This window comes from Amphiprion ocellaris, chromosome 4 (genome assembly GCF_022539595.1).
Source record: "Amphiprion ocellaris isolate individual 3 ecotype Okinawa chromosome 4, ASM2253959v1, whole genome shotgun sequence".
In the NCBI taxonomy this organism is placed as follows: domain Eukaryota; kingdom Metazoa; phylum Chordata; class Actinopteri; family Pomacentridae; genus Amphiprion; species Amphiprion ocellaris.
The window spans coordinates 12,426,988-12,453,468 of NC_072769.1; positions in this window are offsets into that span (position 1 = coordinate 12,426,988).

Consider the following 26,481-nt stretch of genomic DNA (forward strand, 5'->3'; position numbering starts at 1 on the left):
CACCATAGAAGATTCCAGTAATTAACCCAGCACAACATAGTTGTCATCCAGTAATTGACCTAATTGTTTGGCTTGTCAGCTCCCGTTCTACGTATTAAGCATTAAATATGGTGGGTGTCATTAATCAAAGGATTATCATGTATTCAGGGGAGGGCAAATGCAATGTGTCTTGCTCTTCTTTAGCCGTGCGAGATGTTATGTGTCCACAAGGTGCTGTATGACCCTGCTTTTCTTTTTGTATTTTAATAACCATAACATTTTTACAGGCTTTAAGCCTTTAATGGCTTGTGAAAGTCCTCATTTTACAGCCCAACAACACTCCATCAAATTATGCTTTGGGTTCACAGTGTGGCACCTTTTCCAGGCAAAGTGGGGTTCTTTGAAAAGTGTGTAAAATTGAATTTTGTTTAGCCTGGGTAAATCACAAATCAGAATCTGTTATTCCCAACACTATCATCCCATTACTGTAAAGCTCCCCACTCTAGCCTTAATGTACTGTCTGTGAGTGCCGACATCAGCTTACCAGCCCTGATACTTTTCTATAGGCCCTTACGGAGGTACTAGTGCGCGTGTTTGTGTGTGTATCTGTGTGCATGTTTGCATGTGTGTTTGTTGGTGTGTGTCAGCAGGCAGATGGCTCAGGTCCAATTCACAGCTGATTCACGGCTGAGGCTCATGTATTTAGAAGCAGATTGCCTCCAGGTTGCTATAAAAGGTGTTGAGCTGCCATTTTTATTGGATTTTTAAAGTGAGGAGATTACATCCCGTATATGTCTAATGGTTTCCCACATAGTCCTTATTCAGTTTCGTCTCTCTCCTCTGGTCAGGTTTTTGTATTGTCTAGAGCAAACGAGGAGGGGTAGTGTTCTCTTATACCCAATGTACAAACCCAGTGCATTAATAACAATAACAATAAAAAGGTAATCAAATCTGTAAAAACAATATGTACTTAATGTTGGCCCTGGATCTGCCGCTAAAAGCCCACCTCATCAAACTGCAAATTAGTCTCGGCCGTAACTTTATTACGGCCTGGCCCGGAGACGGGCAGCCATAAATAATTCAACTGCACCATCTCTGGAAGCGGTGAGATTTAATTCTGCAGAATGGAAAGTGTGTGCATGTGTGTGCGACCGTGTGTGCACCGTGCGTGCTGCGATACATGCATGCCTGCGAGGTTTTGTTTGAACTGGTGTGTGTATGTTTTTGTAAAATTAGACACCACCACCCTCCACACACAAATACACTCATTCTACCACCAACCTCCTCTCACGTTCTGTCCTCCCATTGGCAGGCTGCTAGCCTCCTGTTGCAGAACATTTCCCACCAGGTAACACCATGGCAACGCACTCAGCCGCATCCATCAGTCAGCTGGCATCCCAGCCCCTTCCCAGCAATAACCACCTAGACAGAGAGAGACTCACACAGGGAGAGTGGAAAGAATTAAGGATGGGGTACATCAGTGGAGAAAGAAAGAAAGAAACAGAATGAGGGACAGAAACAGGAAGAAGGATGACATCAGATAGCAAAGATGAGATGGGAGAGGGTGAAAGTCCTAAAAGACAGACAACTGAGATTACAAGAACAAACACACTTTGGGATATTTTTAAACAGTTATTCATGATTTCCTTTTCCTGTTTCAATAATAATTACTCAGCAAGGAACCCCGGAGATCTGCCAGTACGGCAGCAATGCTAAAATTATGTCCACCATATGTTTTGAACAAACCTTCACCAAACTTGAAAAGAAAACCAGGTAGAATGTTAAAATTATTTTCCAAATCTGGGTGTGTGGGAGGCCAAAGGGGTTTAAGATGCCGGTGAGGTACAGCTGTGGAGTTCTGCGATGTTTCCTCACCTGACTTATTTCCTCACAACTCTCTACTGCTTATTAACTGACTGCTAAGACCTAAAATACCACAAAAATATTCGACCCAATTTGTGATGGTAAACTTGCCTTTCTGTCGCTTTATAGTAGTTCTGCCCATATCTAACTTTCCTGTGCTATTATGAAGGGTGTATACCTTTAGTTTTATGTCCAGCCCAAACGACTAATCATTTGACTTGTTTCATTTGACTTGTGTCTGACTCTTCTTTAGCCATGTAGCATCCCCATGTTCCCAGTGATCAGCTTTTACTGTAGTGAGTGTGGTGAGAAATCACTGACCTCATGTTTATTTTACCTCCTGTCTTTGTGTGTTTTCCTGACGGTTGTTTGATGTGTTCCAATATCCACTTTGTCCCTTGTGTGTGTGTGTGTGTGTGTGTGTGTGTGTGTGTGTGTGTGTGTGTGTGTGTGTGTGTGTGTGTGTGTGTGTGTGTGTGTGTGTGTGTGTGTGTGTGTGTGTGTGTGTGTGTATATAGATAGATAGATAGATAGATAGATAGATAGATATAGACAGAGATAGATAGATAGATATAGACAGAGATAGATAGATAGTCTGAATTCAGACAAACTTATGTTGAGCTCCACAAAAAGAAGTCACGTGACAGTGTGCATGCATCAATGTGTTTTAGTTAGGACAACTTCTAATGAAATTGCGTTTACAAAATACACTGATTTGTGAATTGGCGATTCCAGTTTTAATGGTGTTTACTAAAAAAATTACTTTGTTCCAACTAATATTTCCATGTTATTTAAAATAGTTTTGAGGCGTTATGTACTTAAGTTCCATAATTATGAGCACAAGTTTTAAAGATGGCAAATTTAAGCTGCTCCAATGTTTTGTAGGTAGGGGACGAGACTTGATCTCCTCACTTCAAGGTGAAGAAAAATAGAAGTTCTCAAGTCAATTTTATAAAGTTACCTCCATCCATCCATCCATTATCTATACACCGCTTATTCCTCACTAGGGTCGCGGGGGGTGCTGGAGCCTATCCCAGCTGACTCGGGCGAAGGCAGGGGACACCCTGGACAGGTCGCCAGTCTGTCGCAGGGCTACATATACAGACAAACAAGCACTCACACATTCACACCTACGGGCAATTTAGAGTAATCAATTAACCTCAGCATATTTTTGGACTGTGGGAGGAAGCCGGAGTACCCGGAGAGAACCCACGCATGCACAGGGAGAACATGCAAACTCCATGCAGAAAGATCCCGGGAAAGCCGGGACGCGAACCAGGGATCTTCTAGCTGCAAGGCGAAAGTGCTAACCACTACGCCACTGTGCAGCCCCTAAAGTTACCTCAATTTGAATTTATTTTTAGTTTGATTAATGCAGAAATGCGTGTTTAAAATATGCACAATATTAAGGAGATGCAATATTATTATGTCAACTTGACTCGAAGCTTTATCTAACCATTCAGTTAGATTTTTCATGGTGTAGACACTTAAGTGGTAGGAAAATGTCCCTTCAATGACTCTATGTAATGGAAAATCTGCCCCCTTTTAAGGGACTGCATTGTCTTTTTACTTTCCGTACTCAAGCTTTCCAGCCATTCTTGTTCTGAGTAGTTTTACCTGTGTTTGACCTTTTGCCTGTCCTGATTATTTTTTGTCTCATCCTCATATGTGGTTTTTTTTCCTGCTCCTTGTCTGCACTGGTTGCTATGCTGACTTGATGTCCCATTTGTCACCCTCTGTTTGCCCATGAAGTTTTTTTCTTTCAATTTTACCTCATCTCCTGTATGGTCCCTGTGTTTGATTCACTTCCCTGAACCCTGATTGTCGCAATTGTTAAAACTCTGAAAATAAGATCTACTAACTTATTGAATAGGTTTTATATGAACCAGGGAGCCACACAATCAATCAGTGCTGCGTAAGGTCAGAAAACAATACCGTAACAGTATCAGTGTGTCACAGATTGCAGAATTTTCTATCTGACAGCGCCAGTAGCTCATTTCCCTAAACTCTCCACTACATGATTCTTGTTGTGGACAAATCACAGAGCAGACAACCATGGTATGAAGTGATGCCTCAGGACAGATGGAAGGTGTCTGCTGCCCATGAGAATGTCATCACTGTACCTGTGCCATATATCTTCATTAACACAGCAGAGATAGGCATCAGGGGAACTGCCCCCAGTTTGATAGCAATGCTCAAGTGTAGCCCATTAAGCTCAGTGTGGTGCACAACAGGCAATTTGAATTCATTGTGTGTGCAGAATCCACCTATTAGTGGCATTTAGCTTTTAGCACAGCAGCATTGTGAGCCTGTCTGCATACTGTATGTTTCTGTAAGGGTAAGTGACAACAGCCGTGCAGCAGTAGAGCGTATTACCAGGCTGCTATACTCTGACATCTGCACCTTGGTTACTGAAAGAGAGAGAGGGACCCTGTCCTCTGGGTGGGGGGTGAGGAGTGTGTGTTGGAGGACGGAGGGGACGCAGGGGGAGCCCCAGGTCTTGTAATTTAGGAGTGGAATGAGAAAATGTGGATGGGAAAAGTGAAAATAGTCATAGAGGGAGAGAGATGGGTGAGATGCGAAATGGTTTTTTGATGCCCCTCCCTTGTGTATGCATGTGTGTGAAGGAGGGAGGGAGAGGTTTGTCTGGTGGCAGGAGCAGAGGTTGTGGAAGCCTGGAGATGGCTGGATGGCAGGTGATAGCTGTGGCTGCAATAGAAAGTCAGCGTGTGTGAATCCTGAATGATGTAACACTGAGGCAATATCAGTGGCAATATTGGTGGTCTAAGAAGGGGCTTGAGTGAGCAGGACCTCGGGGAGTTTGTTTATCTGTCACTCCCTATCTTTGTATATGTGTGCAACTGCATTACTCATGTTGTGGGGACATTCTGTAAATCTGTTTACACAGTAACATAGTGGGGACGAAAAGCAAGTCCCCTGAATGATTAAAGTTTCGGGTCACGGCTTGGTTTAAGTTGAGGGTTTGGATTTGAAGAGTGGTCATTAATTCTAAATAAATTAAATAAATTCCTAAATAAATGAAAGTCACTGTAAGTCACTGCTGTCCTCTGAAGTGACGGAAGCACAAGTGTGTGTGTGTTTGTGTGTTTGTGTGTGTATGTGTGTGTTTAATGGAGCAACAGCTCCGTGGCCGCAAAGCACAATCAGTTCCACCAAGCTGACATTCCAGCAGCACCTCCCTCACCCTGCCTCGCCTCGCCTCCCCTCCACCATCACCAAGCCTCGGCATGGATGCAGTGGCGCGAGCGATAAGGCCAATATTACTTGGGGATAAAAGCAGAATTAGCTACCTGCTGAGAAAAACGGGCACTGCAAACCGTGATGGAGAGCCAGGGGGTTTCAGGAGGGAGGGGCCAAGGTTTACACTATGTGTATGTGTGTGTGTGTGTCTGTGTGTGTGTTGAGGGGGTGGTGGTTCTGATAATATTGGATCGCTGTGAGAAAAATGGCCTTACAACACTCCTTCTGCTTGGGCTCCAACAGGCTCCCAGATACTGACCCTCATTGCTGCACTCCGATTCAATTTCATCATCCCCGTTTATTCTGTTTTGACTTCTTTATCTACAGCCCTCCAACCCTTTTTTTTTCAAATATAAATCTCTTAATATTTCAAGAAATAATTGCCCCAAAGCAAGCAAGCTAAGGGATAAATTTGAACAGGTTGGGGTGAAGAATCATTGGGACGATAAGTCATCAAAACACAAAGCAGAGCTGTTCATTAGGTATTTCCAACCATTGGTCAATGTTGACACCTTTCAGCTTGACCACGATTGTTCCCTAACCTAGACCACGTCATTACTGCTGCAACAATGATGGTGACACTCCTGTAACCTTTACAGTCGACATTTTAAACCAAACCACAATGTTTGCCCCAACTCTACACAGAGTATTTTTTTTTCCATTCAAACCACAATCTTTCCAGTGGTGGAATGTAACTATGTTCTGCACTCAAGTGTACTTCTGCTCCTGTACAGGTCAAAGGAAATTTTATTTTCACTTAACTACGTTTATCTGAGTTATTTGTCATACAAATGTAGGAAGAGCTTCTGAAATATTCTGTAATGTTCTGTCATAGATTTAATAGTTGTAGCTTTCCAAATGTGCAAATTCTCCACTTTTCCATTTTCTGATAATGTAAACATTGAGGCTGTAATTTGGACTGGGCAAGCATTTTGTTGGTTTTACTATAAACATTGAGACTACTTTTGGATTTTTTACAAACCACTAATTGTTCAATCCGAAAAATAATCATCAAATTGATCCATAATGAAAATAGTCAATTGTTACAGCCTGATATGTAGCTTCCACCTCCACTGATTTCACAGCAACAGTAAAATAATACTTTTGTATACATGCATGAATAATAATACTGTCACAAAATAATATGTAATAGTGTAAAGGTTATTTTTCATTTATTTTTCTGCAGCAAGCACTTTTACTACTTTACGAAGGTTTTCATATTATATAGACATGCTTTTACTTAATTTGCACTTTAATTGAAGAAATTTTGTTTGTAATGTAGCTGGATAATTATCTGACATTAATCAAAGCCTGACAATAAGGGGAAAAGTAGTGCTACAATTATTATCATTTATTACTAAGTTTCATACTATGTATATCCTCATTTAATGTGGACACGTTGGATATTTTGAGTTTGAGTTGAGCTGGCTTTTATTTTCAGGGTTGGCTGTCTTATTAGGAATGCTAACATTTTAGTCACTTTAGTCACTTTTCAGTCAATTGCTGAGATCTAAGAGCATAGTGAGACAAAGCGCAATGAAACACAGGGCAGTTGGACTGTGTCTGTATTATTACCAACAGGGACGGTGGCTCTACCTACAAAAATGAGCCCCAAGTTATAATAAACTAGAATCCCAGAAAGAGAAAAAGAAGAAATGGGTGAGTTGTTAAACAAGCCAAGCTTATGAAACCCAAGCACAACAGCCTGAGGGGTCTTTGTGGCTCACTAGCTAAGCCCCCAGAGCTGTTCCCTTATTCTCACTTATTGAATACACTGAAACCTGTTGCTAAACTCAGGCTCAGTTTGAAACTATGTAGTCGTGCCTCCCACTAAATGTATAAAACACTAAGTGAAACCCCATCTGTGCCGTTTTACTCCTGCTCTCATTCAGGTGTAACAACCCGTTTCCCAGCACCAGCCCACTGCCTGAGGGAGGATAAGTTGGAGGTGTGATGTGGGTTATCATTGTCCAGATAAGGGGAAATACAGTATAAAGGAAGAGAGCTGAAATATTGATGAGGGCCCAACATGGAGCCTGCAGCTTTGTGGCTTGGCTACTATGAAGTGCTTTATCATTCTCAGCTGTAATTGAGCAGTAGGAGAGAGGCCCTCAGGGCAGCTTGCAAGACCCAGCAGCTATAACGCTGCACCGACCAAGGACCTCCCATGATGCCTCACAGACTAAAGCAGAGAATTGTGGGAAATCTACACTCCCATCTCACATTAATTGGACATCATTTATCCTCCTAATGCTGTTAAGACCATCTCTACTGGGACTGACTGCAGCATATGTCTGGATTGTTCCCCACTCTGCATGAAGAACAATTTTTTTTAAATATGTAAAACCAACCTGATCAAATTTGGCAGAGCATCAAAGTTTTGAATACATAGCAACCAAAAGATATTCATTCAGAACAATAAAAAAAACTGCCTGGGCTGAAAACTGCTAGAGGCAGGTCTGTCTCTGAAACAAAAATGGTTACTCAGACAGATTTTGTCACATTTCATTTTATGGAAATGAAATTTCATTTTTGCAGTTACACATTATCCTGTTATTATCCCGTGGCTGTTGGCTCAGTTTGATTCCGAGATGTACCCCAGACTCTTCAAATTGTCATTGTGCACTTTTAAAAAACATGGGGACACTGCCAGCAGCTGTCTGTGCAGCACTTCTCTTTTTCCTCCTTGGTGTATGACACTTCCAACATTGCTCTCATTTACATATTTAGAGTAACTCCTCCCTGTGGAGCGGCCCATGATAATGACCATGTTGTGAAATGAGCGGCAGTGCCCTTTCCAGCAAGCCATGTGGGCGCCATGGCACAGTGGCTCGCCAGTTGGCAGGATGAAGAGGCTGCCTGGGTTGATAGCTGTAATCAAATAAGTCAGCGGATGTGTTGGAGGATGGACAAGAAAAAGCAAAATGGGAGAGAAAAATGTCTAAAAATGAGGCAAGAGTACAGAATAAAGCAAAGAAATAAGCAGTGATGAATAGACATATGTCCAATAAGGGAGCTGGTGGAGGGTTTTCACAACAAGGCAGGCAGTTGGGGGACTACAACCTGCGCCCCGTGTCACCCTGCTACACACTCCCATTTAAATCGGTTAATTAGTACAAGGCTACATAGAGGGAGATTGACGAGTGTGTTGCCATGAGACGACTTGGTTGCTAATTAAGACGAGCTCGGAGAGGGCGGGGGAGGACTCCGTGTGCGAGGGAGTGAGCGCACACTCGCGTGAATAACCTCCTGCATAAATCTCTGTGCGTTTTTTTTGGACTTGTGTATCTGTGTGTATAGTCACACGTTGTGCGAGCGTGTATGTGTTTAGGGAGTGCAGGGGGTTAACAGTCGCACAGGAGAGGAGCGGCTGATGGGGGTTGGTGTAATCTGTGGGGGTACCCGTGTGAAACAAGCGTGGAAGGTGGAGAGGGAAAATCTGTTATTTTGCGTAATTACCTCATAATTGTGTCTCTGACTGTCAGTGATTGCTTTGTTTATTAGAGGGAGAGGGGTAAATGAACTCCTGGCGGTTTGACTCATACCATCTCTGCTGTTCCTACTGACTATATTTGTCATCAGGCATGTGGGCCTCGTAGTCCAGTTTATTAAGGTAAAGTAGACAATTGGTGTGTTAGAAAAGTGGTTAGAAAATGTTACCTGTGTCAGCTTGACAGTGAGTTGCAAAGTAGAGGACATTTGATACTCTGGTGTGCAGTCATTGCCTCATATTAAGTCCATTCATATGTGCCTCCAGTTATTGCCTGAACTGAGCTGAGATGTTTTAAAAATAGTAATTACAGTGGTCTCGGGTAACTTACAACAGGTGCAGTCAAAGTTATCTTGAGATTTTGTTGTGTCACTACAATATACTTAATCCGTATCCATTTGAGGTTGTGTAAAAAAAATATAGTCATTGAGGGTAATCCAGTGTAGATATGTAGCTGCTATCTACACCCATAACATTAAAGCCTCCTGACAGGTGAAGTGAATGGCAGTGTTTATCATACTGCAATGCAATGTTCTGCAGGGTAACCTTGGATGTTGGTGTTCATGTCATGTCCAGGGTGTTAAATACAGAGATATATGCACAAGGTATTTTTTGACATTGCTGCCACCTGCGTCAATGTTCAACACTGACAGATGTTTAGAAGTTTTTTTTAGTTGAAAAGCGCATGGATGGGCAGCCTTAGTCAGAGGACTTTTACCCTGGATACTGCGGTTTGTCTACTGTGTCAGACCGTTTTTTTTTTCTTCATTCACTGTTTACTTTAATTTTCACTCTCTGTTTGGTTAGGCTGAGGCACCAAAACTTCTTTGTAAGTTATGAAAAGATCACAGCTTTAGATCAAATACACCCTTTCACAGCACTAACCTTAAGTTACAAGGAAAACTCCTCCTCAACAACACCAACAGATAATACTTGGCTTGGTCTTTTTCTGACTTTTAGAGTTTTTGTAGGTCTAGCACAAATGACTCGAAAGGATGCTCTGTACATTTAAATGTGACAAAGCGACAGCATGTGACAAATTGTCAAGGAACATGACCAAGAGCCCAAAGCACTGCCCAGCCTCCAAATGCCCCAGTTCCCGATCCCATTTATCTGATGCACCAAAACAAACCCAACAGGACCCCAAGGATTCGCTGTCGGTGTTTGACAACACAGGACACCCACAGAGGTCAAGGATTCATGGCCCGATGAGTCAGAGCAATTGTGATGGTACAAGGGGAATCTACACAATATTAGCCAGGTAGTCTTAATGCTGTGTTCGATCGGTATATTCAAGGAGACTGATATATCTCATTCCCATCCTAGCTAAAGAAATAACTAACAACATTACCTTGAAATGCTTTTGTTACATGACTAGCGCAACTGTACCACTGTGCAGCTTTATAATATGGTCCTGCACATCCATATGCTTTTATCATCCCACATTAAAATTTCTCATTTTCTCTGCCAATGATGTGTTACAGATCTTTAGATTCCTTTCCTTTTTGGAAAAGCAAAACCTTCCATATCTGCTCTCTCTATAACCCATAGCATGATGAGGAATGATTTATTCTCTCTATGCAGCCATGAGCTGAGCTCATGATCGCCCATGACAAAAGAGGAATAATGAAAAAAAGAATTTGTCTTGGGATCTGTACTTGTTGTGAATTTCCATCATTTCACCCATGGAAATCATCTGCTACCAGTTGTTTCCAGTTAACTGCACCTTTAGACTGCTGAAATTCTTCTGTTGCCCTCATAGTCTTCGTACCTACAACAATAGAGCTCTATTGGGTTGCTCTGGCAGTTTAACAAAGCATGTCACAGGAAGATGTGCATTTTTAGTATGGATGGCTTACCTGAGAATGAGCCATTGTGTCAGTGCAGCATTGTGTGCGGAGCTGCAGTATGCATACAGTACTCTCAGAGGGCTTGGCTCATTAGAGAGTTGAGTTTGTGATGACACACAATGGGCTGTAGTTTCAGCACGTCGCATCTACTGTTGAGCTACACAAAGCAGTACTCTGCAATTTCTTTTTAAAATTTAAGCAAAGTCTTTTCATTAACTTGCTCTGAAAAATGCCATTTATTAAACTAGGAGAACAGCATGAACAGAGTTTTGTCGTCCGAACCCACATGTGGGATGTTTGCGTCACTTGTTGTCTTCATTATATTTTTATCTGTCTTTATTTTTCTGATACAGATATGCTCAAAGTGAAAGCACCAAATGACCTTCAGCCGTCTCTCCACCGCTTCTCCAGCTTCTCCTCTTTCTGTTGTCTTCTAAAAATAGAGCCCTCCCTCCCCTCCCCTCCCCTTCCAATCATCAGTGGGTTTCTGCAACTGGCCCTGTGGGCACAGGCTTTGGCGAGAGGTGCCAGAGATGAGCCTAATTAACTCATTGAGAAGGAGAGAGCAAGGGAGGGAGAGGTGGAGGGGGTGGAGGGGGAGGTGGGCGAATAATGACAGAGATGGAGAGGTTGAAAGATGGAGTGGTGCAAAGAGGAAGACGAGGAGGAAGAGGAGTAGATAATGAGAAGGAGGGGTCAGAGTCGGAGAGAGGAGAGGCGAGGCGAGGTCTCTGGGGCAAGGATATAGTGGTGAACAAGGCAAAGGGAGAGTGATAGAGAGGAGCACTAATTAGACATAGGACCAAAGCCCTCTTCTCGCTTTACATGGCGATAGAGGAGGAATCGTAAGAGAGGAGGAATGGAGATAGATGGGCCGGGCGGCTGCAGCGCCGAGATATGAAAAGGAAATATGTAATCTCCAATATGGAGAGAGCAAACCGAGTGACGGCAATCTAGCCAACTCAATTAGCCCACGTCTATAAAACAAACTGCTCTTAATTGGCTCTGTCAGACACTCACAGGCAAATGAACTGGCTGCTTCCTGCGGGAGGGGGAATTAGAAAGCCGGAGATAACGGCAAAGATGAAGACACCCCAGCACCATTCCACCTCCGCCGGCACTTATCTGAAGTCCATTCGAGGTGCTTAAAAACGCGATAGCCGGTTTTTTTATGCTCAGCATGTTCATTTCATTTACCTTTTCCTCCTACCGCTCATATTATACCACATATATTTTCTTTATCTTTCCTCTTCGTGTCACCTCATTTATTGCCTTGTGTACTCCCTTTATGGTAAACAGTCACCGTGAATAACAGTTGGGGTCTTTTTTGTTTTCTCTTTGGTCTTCCTGCATAATGATCTCTTCTTTTCTATTGATGCTTTAATGAGAGCGATTTTGCCATACTTTCTTTTTATGTTTTGTAGCGAATGTTTCCCATTGTCGTGTTTGTAAGTGTATAAAAGGCTTGTGTGGATGTTTGTACGCTTCTTTTTAAGTCAGTTCAAAGCCACTAACTGGCATTGCACTTAAATGGCAACATTAGTGGTTTTGCAAGTTTACAAAACACTTATACCCTACATCACGACCAAGCATTTTGTAAATACTTTGCTGCCTTTTAGAAATCGTGATGCATTTTGTCTACCGTTCCAGGTATAAAAGATTGTGTATGCACAAAAACCATGCATGTAATATTTCTCTCAGAGTATTTATGCAATAATTATGTGCTCTGAAAATCTTTTTTACTGAAATCTCTCACAGAATAACACTTACTAGCCCTACAAATTCTAATCGAGGATTAATTCTAATCTTAATCTTAGAGTGTCTTTGTTTTTTTTATTTTCATACAAGTCAGTTATTCCAGGCCTACCCGGTGTCTTTTAGCATGGAGTTTGCATGTTCTCCCTGTGAATGCATGGGTTTTCTCAAAGTACTCCAGCTTCCTCCCACAGTCTAAAAAACATGACTCGAAACTGTCCATAGGTGTGAATGTGAGTGTGATTGTTTGTCTCTATATGTAGCCCTGTGATAGACTGGTGACCTGTCCAGGGTGTCCCCTGTCTTTACCCTAAGTCAGCTGGGATAGACTCCAGCCCCCTGCAACCCTCATGAGGATTAAACGGTGTATAGATAGATGGATGGAAATCAGTTATTTATACTTCAGTTATCTTTTGATTTTATCCTCAGCTATGAAGCACTTTGTACAGTAAGTTTCAAAATAAGAGTTATGAATTATTCTAATTATTACTAATCCTGACTGCATTGAATGTAATAATAATAATAATAATAATAATAATAATAATAATAATAATAATAATAATAATAATAATAATAATAATAATAACTTTATTTATATAGCACACTGAAGTCAAAGTGCTTTACAGGGCAATCAACAGAAATTACAATAAAATGATAACTGATAAAAACAATGGTTGAGAAGACACAATAACAATAACAATGATAAAACTGTTAAAATACAATATCTAAGAAGACACAGTACCCCACAAGTTATGATTCATATGCAATATAATTGAAGTATCACTGCAGTGGTGGTTTATAGGTGTATCTAAGGAATTAGTGTTTACGTGGTTGAAATAGGAATGTTGTATTGGCGTAGAACTTCTTTGACCGAGGTCTAATGAGCGGTGGAACATTGAGCATCTGTACGCAAACAGGACATTTACACATCTATTTGCACCGTGAACTTAAGTATACAAATCTGACTAAAAGAATGTGTATGCATATTTCTGTCCTTGTGTATATACAGAGATACAGTCCTGAATCTGCACAGTTTTATTAATGTGACCCCAGCTGTCCACTGATTTCTATTCATTTCCATACAAAACATAACACCATCAAATCTGCATCACTTTCTGTCATTGTTGTATTATTCTTGGGATGTAATGCCGTGCAGATGTTTAGAATTAATCTATGCTTAAACTGCATTACCATCCCATGATATTGTAACACTGACATAATTTTATGCAGACTTTGTGTTCACGGTAATGGAGGCCAATGGATTTCTGGAAATGTCGGAAAAAATACATTTAAGAACTTAATGCATTTGACAGCAGGGTCATAGTTCAATCCCCAGACCAGCAGGATAAATCTGGGCTGGGAAAAGGCAGTGTTCGCCCCTCCCTCATTACCACCGAAGAGCTGCTCTTGAGCAAGGCTCTTAACCCCCATCAGCTCCAGCATACAAAAGAATCAAATGTGGCTGTACAGGATTTAAATGTGAACGATCTCCAGGTGGAAGTGTATGAATGGGAAGCACAACTCTCAGTGAATACCCCTCCTTAGAAAGGTTTAAATTGCAAAAATGGCAAAATGGTTCCTTTAGTTAAAACAACTTTTCTCTTGTCCTGTCTATATTAAGTTTGGCCAGTTTTGTAACACTCTTTGGTGAATCCGTGCACCACATACCGCCTCAGCCATATGTCCCCACACTCACCCTACCTGCCCCGCTGTCTTACACTCAGTGGCCCCTGATGAGTGGCCTGGCCCAGGTTGACTGTAATTACCAAGCAGGAGGAGCAAGTGCTCTAATTAACACGTTAGCACGCAGCAGCCAGCCGACAAGGGCCTGCAGCACCACTGAGCAAGGGTCTGACAACTTCATCCCCAAGCTGTCACCATGCACACACAAAGACATACACTATGCGTGCATTTGTGTGAGTGCATGTGAGTGATCCACCACTTCTGCACAGAGGAGGTGAGCAGAGATGCTGAAGCAGAGCAGTGAAGTTGAGCGGCTTTTCTTCATGACCCTGGCTGGTTCCCTCCTGATGCTTCTGTGTCACTGTGCAGGAGGCCCATGCCAAGGCAGCACCATAAATCACAGCTGGCATCAGCCAGGTGGCCTGGCTTTCTGTGCCTGGTCCAACCACGACATGCTATGCCACACTTAGAGAGGCTGACTTTTTCTTGGAAACTCTTTGTGATTGGGTCTTGACCGGCATGGGTTTTAAACAAAAGTAATGCTTTAAAACATTGTTTTAAACTTTGTTTCGGATGAATGCTTTCAGGCCACAATGAAAAATATGATCCAACTACAGAGTCTTAAAAACCAAAGAAATGCAAATTGCTCCATGAAGCTGTGGTTACACTCTGTCACCTGTGGACACATTTCTTTGTTACATTGGACTATCATCAGTAGAAATGTACAAAAGGAAACCAAAACTGCATAGCATTTTTCATAGCTTCACACAAAGGTCACTCATGGGCCTTCCACCTCTTTTATAATACTGAAGGGAGACAAAGCTTCCCCTGGAGGCTCTATAGAACGTTCAACAGCTTTACAGGTAGTTTTCACTTGGTTACTGCTGTGTGTTTGTGTCAACACATGTTCAGTAGTGGCAGTGTAGTTAAAGATTTGAAAAGGAGTCTGGTAGTCAGGTTTTAATCTTTTTCTCCCTGCCACATTTGACCAGCAGGATGCTGCCAGTCACCAATACAAAAGAATATAACTGGATTCAATTCACCTGTCATTTAGACATTTGAACACATCATCTCAGCACAACAATTGTTATTATTATTGTAAGAAAGAGATAAGAAATGCTGAAATGAAGGTGTAGCAGTATGATCTAAATCTCTGATTTTGATGTTCCCACTTTTTTTTCATTTTTGTATCACAAATGAATTACAGATTACCTATTTATATCCAGACTGTCTTGAAAAAAAAACATGTTTCACACATATTAGACTTTTTTAAAAAGCATTTTAAAAGATGTATGTTTTTAACTGTAATTTCTCGAACAATTGACTGTTATTTTTTCAGGTTTTCATTGTTTAGTTATTTACAGATAATAATAGAAAAATATGTTGTGACTTTAAAAAAAATAATATTTTTCTAACTGTCATTTTGCATATTTTCCATGTTTTGTTAAATTACAATTAATATCTAGTCAAATTACAGAAAAAAGGTAATAATTTTCATGTTTAGTTACTTACTACTAACAGGTCTGAACTGTACATAATGTTTATTTTACAGTGCATGACCATAAATCTACACTGTTTCACTGAATTTTAAAAAAAGCAAAAAGGAATTTACTGTTATCTTCACAATGTTTTCCAGTTTTTGCATGCAACGATATTCCTTAATCTGGCGCCCTTGCTGCCACATTTTAGCTATTTTTAACAATTTTTTTAAAACTATTTTTTACAGTGTCATATTCATATGCCAGGATTTGTGCCTTCCTTCTAGTCTGCTTCTATAACCCTCTCTGCCAGGCAGTGACAGCTGTGTAATGCCACAGTCAACAAGGGTTAACCAGCCTCATTGCTGTTACATAGAGATGAATGCATTCTGACATGTTCAGCTGGATGAACAAAGCACTGGATTCATACCAACAATCAGTCTACTGCAAAGTATGACTCAAAGCAACCATCATAGCGAAATGGAGCCTTGGATTCTTTTTTTGAACTGCAGCTCAGACTCATGTCAGGGTTCATGTTGGTAGCCTGATGATCAGGATATTACAGCAATCAAGGATAATAGGCAACTTTTTCGGTGCATTGCTGATAGCTCATTTAACATTCTTGGAATGGCAGTTTGGGTGAAAGCGTGCAGATAACATAATGATCTGTGTGAACATTTCTGATTAAAATAGCCAGTCTCCATTGCTTTACATTGCCAGCGGGTTGCTGCCCAGCAGGAAAGAAACACAGAGGTGAGTTTTCCACAGAGGTTGATGTTGTAGCATGTTGTGTTTTTTTTTTCTTTTTGAATGCTTTTAGTGTATAATGGGACTTAGAAGTTGTTTTTTTTTCACCATCCACCTCTTCTCATGTCTCATTCTCCACCTATACTCAGAGTTAAGGGTGCTGCTCTTCCTCTGTTGTCAAGACAACCACACACAGAGGCTGTGTGCATTTGTCCGTCTGCTTGCGCCCGCATGTCTATTTTCATTTGTATGCTGCTTTTCAGATATCCAAGTACTCTGCCGACTGAGAGCAGCGTTTGGGAGCAGTTTGGCAGCCGCATCATCTGAACTGATCACAGAAAGGCTGCGTCTGGCTGATAAACTGCTAAACTTGGAGGCTTATGCTGATGCTTATATAAATGGAATATATGAGGTTTTCTCTCTCTCTTTCTTGTTTTTTGTAAGTTGCGAATGTAAACTGAAAGAGCATTTTTCCATGACCCTGTTGTTGTTTAATCAGCATCTCATTGTGTCTATGCCTGGGGTCCGCGGTATCACACTGTCTCAGCAAACAGCACGCTTTCCCCAGCAGCTCGGCAATGCTTCATATCCAATTGGTTTGATTTCCCCTCTAAAGGAATAGAAGGCGCATCCTCCTCTCGTTCGCGCCCCCCAGCCTTCTGAAGTGTGGCGGATAGTCTTTTCACGCAGTGTAGACCCAGCACTCTTCTCATTCATCAGCCCGTGTATTTGCATTTTCAATTAATTGCCAGCGTCACGCGCGGCGACTCCAAAAGCAGCCCCAGCTTTGTGTGTGACCCTTAATTGCAATCATTACGCAACGCAAGTAACCCGCCTTTGAGTGTTCAATTGTACACTGGGTTTAATTATGGGAACGGAGTTAAAAGCATTACTCAACAGTCTAATAGACCATATATTGGAGCTGTTTTCCTCTGAAACTGAATGAAATGATGGTCGAATGCCGAACTGGTAATTACTCACAGTTGTTGTTGCAGATTTGCATAGCTGCATCATTTCAAAGGGGATGTGAGCATATTTGAAAACACAGACGCCACTAATACTGCTTAAAGGAACATTCTCACATTTTGGTTAAGTGGCTCATTATGCCTCACTGGAAGTTAGATGGGATTAATATCCGTTTCATTTACTGTATCGTGAGGGAGGCAAGCTGCTTCCCATCGGCCTCCAGTCTAAATACCTCACGTGTATTTGCAGAAAAATTAATATTTATACCCACATCTAATTGTTCGCTGGACAGCACAATAAAATGCTAAAATGTTGGGAGAATTTCTTTAAACACATCGTGGGTCTCATGTTCATCCACATGCACACACTCCCAGGCAGACAGACACACTCTTATTTATTCATATGCATGCGGACACATTCTCACTCACAAATAGATTTCACTTCTTGCGTGTGAGCGATTAGGAACAAAGAGACGGCGTGATGCAGAGGGATGAAAAAAAGCAATTATTCTGCGCGGGGCTCTGTACCTGGGGTTAGAGCCTCGCCTCTGGAGTAAATAAGTCACTGCGAGCGTGTGTGCTCACGTCGCACATCTAAGGAAGACACACATGCACACACACACACACACACACACACACACACACACACACACGTACGTACATAGTCCCAGGAGCAGGCGCAGGCGCACAAATTCAATCTTGCATCTGGCTACAAATGTAGATCACACACATATATGCTCTCTCACAGACACACACACACACTCGCCATCCTTCTTCCTGTCACACAGATAGCCCTTGCGTTCCAGTAATGAAGCTCTGTGTGTTGAATCCACACTCGGCCACTGAGCCACTAACACAAAGATTGCAGCAGAGAACCCCCCATCTCTGCTCTTCAACTCCCCCTTTTCTCTTTTTCCCCACTCAACCCCTTCATCCTTTCTTTTTTTTTTTTTTTTTTTTTACTTTTTTCTTTCTTCCCTCACTCCCACTTTCTGGAGCCCTGATACGAAATCATTCTGTCGGTGCCGTGATAGAAACAAGGACAATTTGACTTGAGCAAGAGAGGAAGGGAGAGGAAGATGGAATGAGTGTGTTTGAGAAAAAAAGAAAGACAGGGAGAAGAGGGAGACATTGTGTACTTGTCAGTGTACAACTGGGGTCTCTGATATAAATCTTAATATCCTATTTAAGGCTTTTTTTCTTCATCAGGGACCTTGATTTATTAGCGCGGCATCCCCTTCAATTTATCAAAATAAACTATGAACTCGTGGTCGCAGCCAGCAGGGCCAATTAAAGCAAACAGCAGACCGAGAGAGAGGGGCTCGACGTACACACACGTACATAAATTTTTCTCGTCTTTTCTTTACTTCTCTCCATCTCCATCTCCATCAGTGGCTCAATGAGGGCAGCTAGTGTAAATGACTGAGCTCCCCAAGAACCAGAGAGAGAGCCGGAGATGTGGAGAGAAGAGAGAGGCAGAGATGGGCGGGGGGCAGAGATCTAAGACACCAGGGAGAGCTTTGTATAAAAGCTGGATAAATTTGTTTAGGGATCTCCAGTGTATATCTACACATGTAGAGATGTGTGTGCAGATAATGAGTGTCTGTTTCTCTGCTCCAAAGGCTATGGTGTGTTTGGTTACTGTATATGAGTGCAGCTTCTACACGCCCCACTTGCATGCTTGATTATGCACAAAGTTCCTGCCAGTGTGTGTTTGACAATGAGACAGCTACCCAAGTGTGTGTTTTTTCACTAATATGATGCTAATATTCATTTTTTGTGTGTGTGTTTTGACATTTTTTTTGTTGGCGAAGGTGCAAAATACGCATCGCGGTGGTGTTCCTGAACGCCTCTTCCCAGAGATCGCTACCCTGAACACATTACCGTGACATTCTCGGCCTTGGATTTGATGAAGCTTGAGTTTCTGCAGAATGCACCTATTCTGTGTCTATCGATTCTGTCGGCAGTGGTGGAAGAGGCATTCACATCTTCTGCTTGAGTAAAAGTAACACACTGTAAATGTGTTCCATTTCAAGAAACGTTGCTCAATTAAATTCTACTCAGGTGTACAAGAATTATTATTAAAATGTGTCACTAGTTATTATGCAGAATGAACCCTGTTATCTAATTATGTCACTGAATCATTATTACACTACTGCAGTGCATGCATTAATATGTAGACAGCGCGTTGTAGGTGATTCAGGCGAAGCTAGTTTGAACTGTTTGATATACTTAGTGTAATACAGTTTTGGGTCATTCCCAATCAATTCACTGAATGTCCCACACTTTGAACTGGGGGATATTGATTCAGTTGAACATTTAAAATCTGGGGTCATTAGTTTTTAAGTTAAAAATTCTTAAAGGGGGTGGGGTCATGTCAATTTGTACCACTTTTTACAAAATAATTTAAAGGGCTGTGAGTTGGAAAACCAAGATTTTTCTTTTAGCACAATAACAACAATATATACACTACCTTTCAAAAGTTTCGGGTCACTTACAAGTCTATATATTTGAAAGAAAAGAAATTTTTTTTCAATGAAGATAACATTAAATTAATCAGAAATACAGTCTAGACATTGTTAATGTGGTAAATGACTATTCTAGCTGGAAATGGCTGATTTTTAATGGAATATCTCCATAGGGGTACAGAGGAACATTTCCAGCAACCATCACTCCTGTGTTCTAATGCTACATTGTGTTAGCTAATGGTGTTGAAAGGCTCATTGATGATTAGAAAACCCTTGTGCAATTATGCCAGCACATGAATAAAAGTGTGAGTTTTCATGGAAAACAATGAATTTGTCTGGATGACCCCTAACCTTTGAACGGTAGGATAACTCTTCTAGTAAGGACCACTGTTGGAGGAGTTTCACCTGTCATACCTGCTCAATGCATCTTCAAATGTTGCCTTCTTATTATGGTTGTGATTTTATTAAGATGTTTTGTCTCTAAAAGTGTACCTCTGACTGACGCCACATAGTCAAGAATTTTAAAGTTCCTATTGGTGCCAATCACATGAAAAACTAGAAAAGCACTTAGAGAGCGCAGTACTCTGCCAAAGTTGCTCATTCCTTGTATCATTTCTGACGGATAAGTCCACAGTGGTGGATTTGTAGTAGGATCACAATCATGTTGTCGCCAGCAGGCAGCTGACGCAGTTGTTATTATAGTTAGTGACTCTATGCTGTTGTCAATGATACAGAAATCGTGGATCCAGACCATCAGCCACAGTTTTTTAATAATGTTGCTAACAGACAGACAAACCAATGACAGTCGCCAAGGTTTTAGGGTTGGTGGTATATCAGAAAAGAAAAAAATCTGAAAATCTTTTGACCAAACTTGCACCATCACATAACTGGTTTGTATTTTTTACTGGTTTGTATTATTTAATCAAAGCAGGGTGAGATCAGTGAAGACCAGATGTACATATTAATGAACCTACAAAATTTCAGGACTCTAGCTCCATTGTAACTCAAATTATGGCACCTCAAACATCAGACCAGCACAACCTTCTATAAGAATTTTTAACTCAAAATCTAACTTACTTATGACCCCAGATTTTGCACGTGTTACTTAATGCGTATGCACAGACAAAAATCTGACAAATTTGAGATGGTTAGGTCTGAATTTCTGTAAAAGGAAGTTAAATTTAGATGGAATGACCCTTTTGTATTTTAGAACCTAAGTGCAAGGGTGCAATATTTGCTTCTGAAATGTGGTACAAGTAGCACAGAGTGAAGTGATCAAGTAAAGTACAAGTAATTCGGACCTAATATAGTTACTTCCAACACTTTGTGTCCAACTCTGTCTCCTGGAAATACTGTTTTTATAGTACTGTTTTCCAGTCACTTTGTGGAGACAAATGTGATAACTGACTGGATTATGCTTTTTTTTTCCCCATTTGTTTGAATGAAGCACGTAATGTATGAACCATCCATGGTATGAGTAATTGGTCTATGGTAACAGTTACTCACCAAACCACTTTGGATAAATTCAAGAAAAGGTTGTGGTTTCAGTTAAATTTTATTAAAAGAACGACCTAACCTTAACCCAGTGCTGCCCCTGTCTAAACATAACCATGACAAAGTGTAACAATTGCAAGATTGGATATTTTAGCCATTACCAGATAAATTAATTAAAAACATTTCCTCATTATGTAAATGGAAAACATAAACGGGGTGGCATTACGCTCTCACCAATATGCAGTTAATTTGCAATTTAGTTGTATTTAACTGTAAATTCTAGGAGACAACCTTTGTGTCATTATCTGATTATTGCTCTTATCAAATTGGGATCTGATGAAGCTTACCACATTATCTCACTTTTTAAAAATATTTTCTGCATCTGCAGAAATCTGAGGCCCATGGGTTAGTTTGAAGCTAAATACAAAACAATTTGAAATCAAAACATAACTTGATGCTGCACATATAAGCCCCATAAGGTTTCTAACTCATGTTCTGACAAATGCCTCATGTGACTCTGACTTGAGTGACTGCAGTTCTTTTCCTGCTCCCCACCAATGTTGGTTTCTTCTAAAGATAGTTCCCTAACCTCAGTCAATCAGTTTAAACATCGCAGTGATCGGTAATTAATGCACTTTAACCAGTCATCACACAGTTCATAGAAAATCGTATGCTTCATTTTTTGCTCCTATGTATTCAGTATGTGTCTACAGTAACACTACACCATTTTTATTTTGGAGGATTTGTTGAATATGCAACATTGTCCTTCTGTCTGCTTAGAAAGCTTGTAACCCTTATAGGAGAGAGAAGCTGGTGCTCCATGAAAGTCTACATGAAAATCCAAACAACACACCTTTCAAAGCCAGTCAATACACCGTATAGCCAGGCATTCCTCTGGGGAGCCTTTGTGTGTGTGTGTCTGTGTGTGTTTCAGGCAGGGAAATGCACACATAACACACAGACAGAGAGGGTTAGTATGGGGTATAAATTGCAGGCAGTGAAAGGGAGCATCAGAGCAAACAGGACGAGGCTGAGGGATGAGGGAGGGTTGTAGAGAACCGATGAGGTAGACGAGGAGATTTAAATGAAACACACTGCGAAGTGAGCGAGGAAGCTAGAGACTTAGAATTGGAAAGAGGGATGAGGGGAAGAGAGACATCTAAGGTGAGATGATGCTTCTCATCAGACAGGGAGGAAGCACTTTGCGCTTGTCAGGTGAGGAGGTCTTTTAAATGAATCGGGGAAATGTCTGCTCCATTTTTCCTTCCAAATATCTGGAAACTCTTTAATCATGTTGCTGGTATCGTTCCTGTAGGATCGATCATCTGTAATTTCCCCTCTTCTGGGACAGTTGTGATTTTATCAGCCGTGATTTCCCTGTGGGCGAGACACAGCATTGGCTTAACCCAGCGGTCAATCAGCTGTGAGGTAACTGATCACCATCCAATAGTAAAAGGACTAGATGAGTTCGCCGACCTTGTCACCCTTGACCTTTCCCCCCTGAGACCTCCAGGGCTGGTCTGGCGGGAGTCTGGCGTAGGGACGCCGGGTTAATCAATAGCAGGGGCAGCATGTAATAAAACAAGGGCTCCCATGGGAGAGTCCCAAACAAGCCATCAGTGTCCTGAGTGGTCAAGCTGCCTGTCAGTCAGCTGCCTCTGCTCATTTACAAGCTTGTTTCTTTTTAATGATTGAGAAATGTAAATTAATCCAGAGACCATTTTGCCCTCCTGCTTTTTGATTATCGTTAGTTTTTGCCATTAAAGGATCCTTTCCACGTCTTAGAATAGCAAATAACACGCATTCAGATGATTTATTTAAGGTGCAATCAGTCAGTTAACTTTATTTTGGATCAGTTTGTTAATAGTTCTGCTATTCTAGAATGAGTGTAAATGGGTTTGAGTTTGGTTTCAAAAGTAGATATCATAACACAGTGTGTTGAAATTGGTTATCATAATGACACTATCTAAAATCACTTTTAGTTAATAGTGCCCTGATACTGTTCTGAAAGTTTACTAATATTGTGTACCCACAATGAATTCAAGCATCTTTTTTGCTGAATATTAACTTTCAATACATTTTTAAACTCGGAATTTGATTTAAAGTTCTAAACTCCTCTTCTCAGACTACATACAACTCAAACAATCTCAACTGACAGACTTTAGGGCAGCTCATGTTCTTTGAAATGCAAAAAAGTCTGCATATATTTATATTTGCTGTTAAAGCTAATTGCTGCGAGCATACAGTGATAGTCAAAGGTAAGAGGAGCAGCATTTCACATCTTCTCACATATGGATTTTGACAGCCAGACAATAACATGTCACTGTTCAGGGAGATTTAATTGAGCAAATCAAAGTAGAACTGCTAAAGTAAGTGGCAAACATAAAGGAGTAAAGTGAAAACTGTACTTAAGTTGACAGATGCGTGTGTGATTCTATGTTTATATGGAATTGTGTGCTTAGGGACGCACTAACTGACTGATGCCGTATGCTCGGCTTACAATGGCAAATCACAGAAGACTGTTTTTCCTCTGTGCACCGTACTCCTATCAAATTACTGTTTCTAGGCAGATTTGTTTTCACATAGCCACTCTTTCTGTTTCAACTCTCCTTCGCTGTCTTTCCACCACAGAAAAGGGCAGTCTAGCTGTTTTTTAATTATTTTTTTTTACATTTCTTCTTTTCTCCCTGATCAAACCTGGGGTCCAACCTTCCATCTCATCCTTCTCTTTCCCTCCGTCCATTCATCTTTCTTTTATCTTTGTCTCATCAAGGTCTCCGGTGGGAGCAGCGAGGTGACAGGCGTGTGTCTGCCTGGCCCTGCTGTCTGCCTTTCTAATGAGCCTGAAACACGGGGGGTCAGCCTATTATGGAGATGAGGAGATCCAGGCAGGCCAAAAGGTGACAGACCTTGCTAATAGGGGGCCTCTCTGTTACTCCACCCCACCCTCCTACCTCTCCTCTCCTCTTTTCTTCCCTCCACTTCCAGTTCCTCCTTCCCTCCATCCATGTATAAGTCTTTCACTCTGTCCTGCAAGGTCTAATGAAGGAACCTGTATGCTAAACAGGAGCTGTGGCCTTCTGCTTGTGCTCCTCTTCAGTCCTTCTTCCCCTTTATCTTTTCATCCTGGAGGTTGTTTGAAGTTTCTCCCCCTCATCGGTTGGTCCGTTCAATCATCTCTCTCTCGGCCCAAGGCCACCTCTGTTTGTCTGCTCAGCCTCAGTGGAGTCTCTTTGTAGCCGGGCCCTGTGCTGGAGCCGACTACTGCTTTCTCCAGAACAGAAGTGTGTGCCTCTGTATGTGTGTATGTGTGTGTGCGCTGCATTTCTTCAGCCTTTCTTCAGTCACATGCAGCCTTCCCTTCGCCTTCGCTATGGCCAGGCCTCAGACAGCACAGGTTGGCTTTGAAATGCAGCCAGAACTACACAGGAATGACACAACACAGGGATGGTGTTTTATCATTTTTAAAAAAAATTTCTTTGCTTGAAGCAAGAGGTGGCAAACACAATAACACACGCAGAGATGAGCACTTTCTTTTCATCAGTTGTAAATTACCTGATATACTTTCACCCCTCCTGTCTCCTCTACCTCCTCATATTTTTTTTATTTTACTGTGCAGTCGAGTTTATTTCTCATGGGGGTAAGACAGTGAATTAACCCTGGGTAAATACGTAGCGGTGACTGCCTAATATTGAGTTGTAGTCTTGATGAATCTGTGGAGGTGCATTCAATAGCCCTGGTGCAATGTGAACCAGCAGGGTCATCCTCATTGGGTAGTGGCTCATTAGAAAATTTAAAAAAGGCTCCCAAACTTGCCTCGTTAGCACTTTCTACAACATTTGATCTTCTGAGGTCCCGGGGATGTATTCTGTTTTACTGTTTGTCAGTCAAAAGCTCGCTGAGTGCTTCTGGTTGCTGGGTCAAATGGAATGATTAAACGGGAAGCTATTCATTGGTCAGATCAGGTGATATGCAGATTAGAGCTGCTGTGCTGTTCCAATGCCTGGCAAAGAGAAATACCACATGCCAGAAATATTCAGAGAGGGTTGTTGCTAGGGGAAATTTGGGGCTTAGAGTTGCTATGACTTGTAATGAATACACCTCACCTTTAGCAGGCTTTGTGCAGCACTTCACAGGTGCCAGTTTTTGAAAGCTTTGATATTCCTGAAGATGTTTTTTTTTTCTTCCAATTCAGTGTAAAACATCGTTCTTACACAGGCTTTGTATTGGACCAGAACTGAGGAAATCATTAATTAATAATGGCGACAAAAGCCATGTTAGCACTTCTGAGGCCATTCGAGTGTCAAATCAAATCACACACACTTGGGCTAGTTCAAATATTTGAGACGATTTATTGAAATTTTATTAATAAAATGCTCCAGGCTCCTGTAATTATCTGATTGCCAGTGCCTGAGGTTCCTGCCTCTGAGGGATATTTAGTGTCATCACTGAACTCACAGTGAGAGGTGGTCCCAGTGATTAGCTCCTGTTAGCGTCAGGTCTGATCCACTTCTCTGTGTTATCCCTTAGCATTAGTCTAATGGCCCAGGAAACACAGATAATGACTCTCAGCAAAGATTAGCATCTTCCACTGCTACTGCTGCTGCTGCTGCTGGATGGCACACACACACACACATATTGTTCATGTGGACACTTGCAGATCAAGGTTATGCATTAGCACATAATCGCACATGGAGGGACACAAATGTTCAAATGGAGAGCAAATTACATGCATGGGTTAGCAATGGGTCCCTGGGATGAAAACAAACACTGTTTCATTCTCCCTTTATAGTCAACTGCAACTTCTCTTTCTTTTCCTTGCTTTAACTTTTGCTCCTCCATCGTCACTGAAATACTGTTTTATCTCAAGTAAATGTGTCAGCTATGTCAAAAATGGTTGATGAAAGGAAAAACAAAAATACCCACAATTATAATTTAAATTGCAAGTAAAACTCTAATATTGTTAGACTAAAACTGTAAACTCACATCTTGAGCTTCCTCTAAGCTGCTGCTGGAGTTGATATGCACTAACGGAAAACCAAAAACTCTAGCGTGGCTGTGTGCGTGAGTGCTTGGAGGAGGTTCAAGGCTTAGTCTGTGTTGTGTTTGAAGAAGGAGCCATGTGAGGGCTGCAATGCAAATGAGTGTGTTTCTAAACGTTCCTCTGCCAATGCATGTGCATGAATGTTTACAACAGTACGGCAGAATGTTGTGTGTATCCGCCTCGTGCATGCATACATGAATGCGGGCCTCTGTGTGCAATCCCTCCTGCAGGGCAGTGGAGTGGGCTGCAGGGAGGGGGCTTTTCTCTGCTGTCTGAAGTCTAGCCGTCTATAAAGAGGCCTCTTCACGTGCGGCACGCTGGTGATAGATAGTCACTTATGCTGCAGCTGACATCCAATCTGGCATCAGCGATTATAAAGCCTTCACCTCTTGATGTGTCCCTCT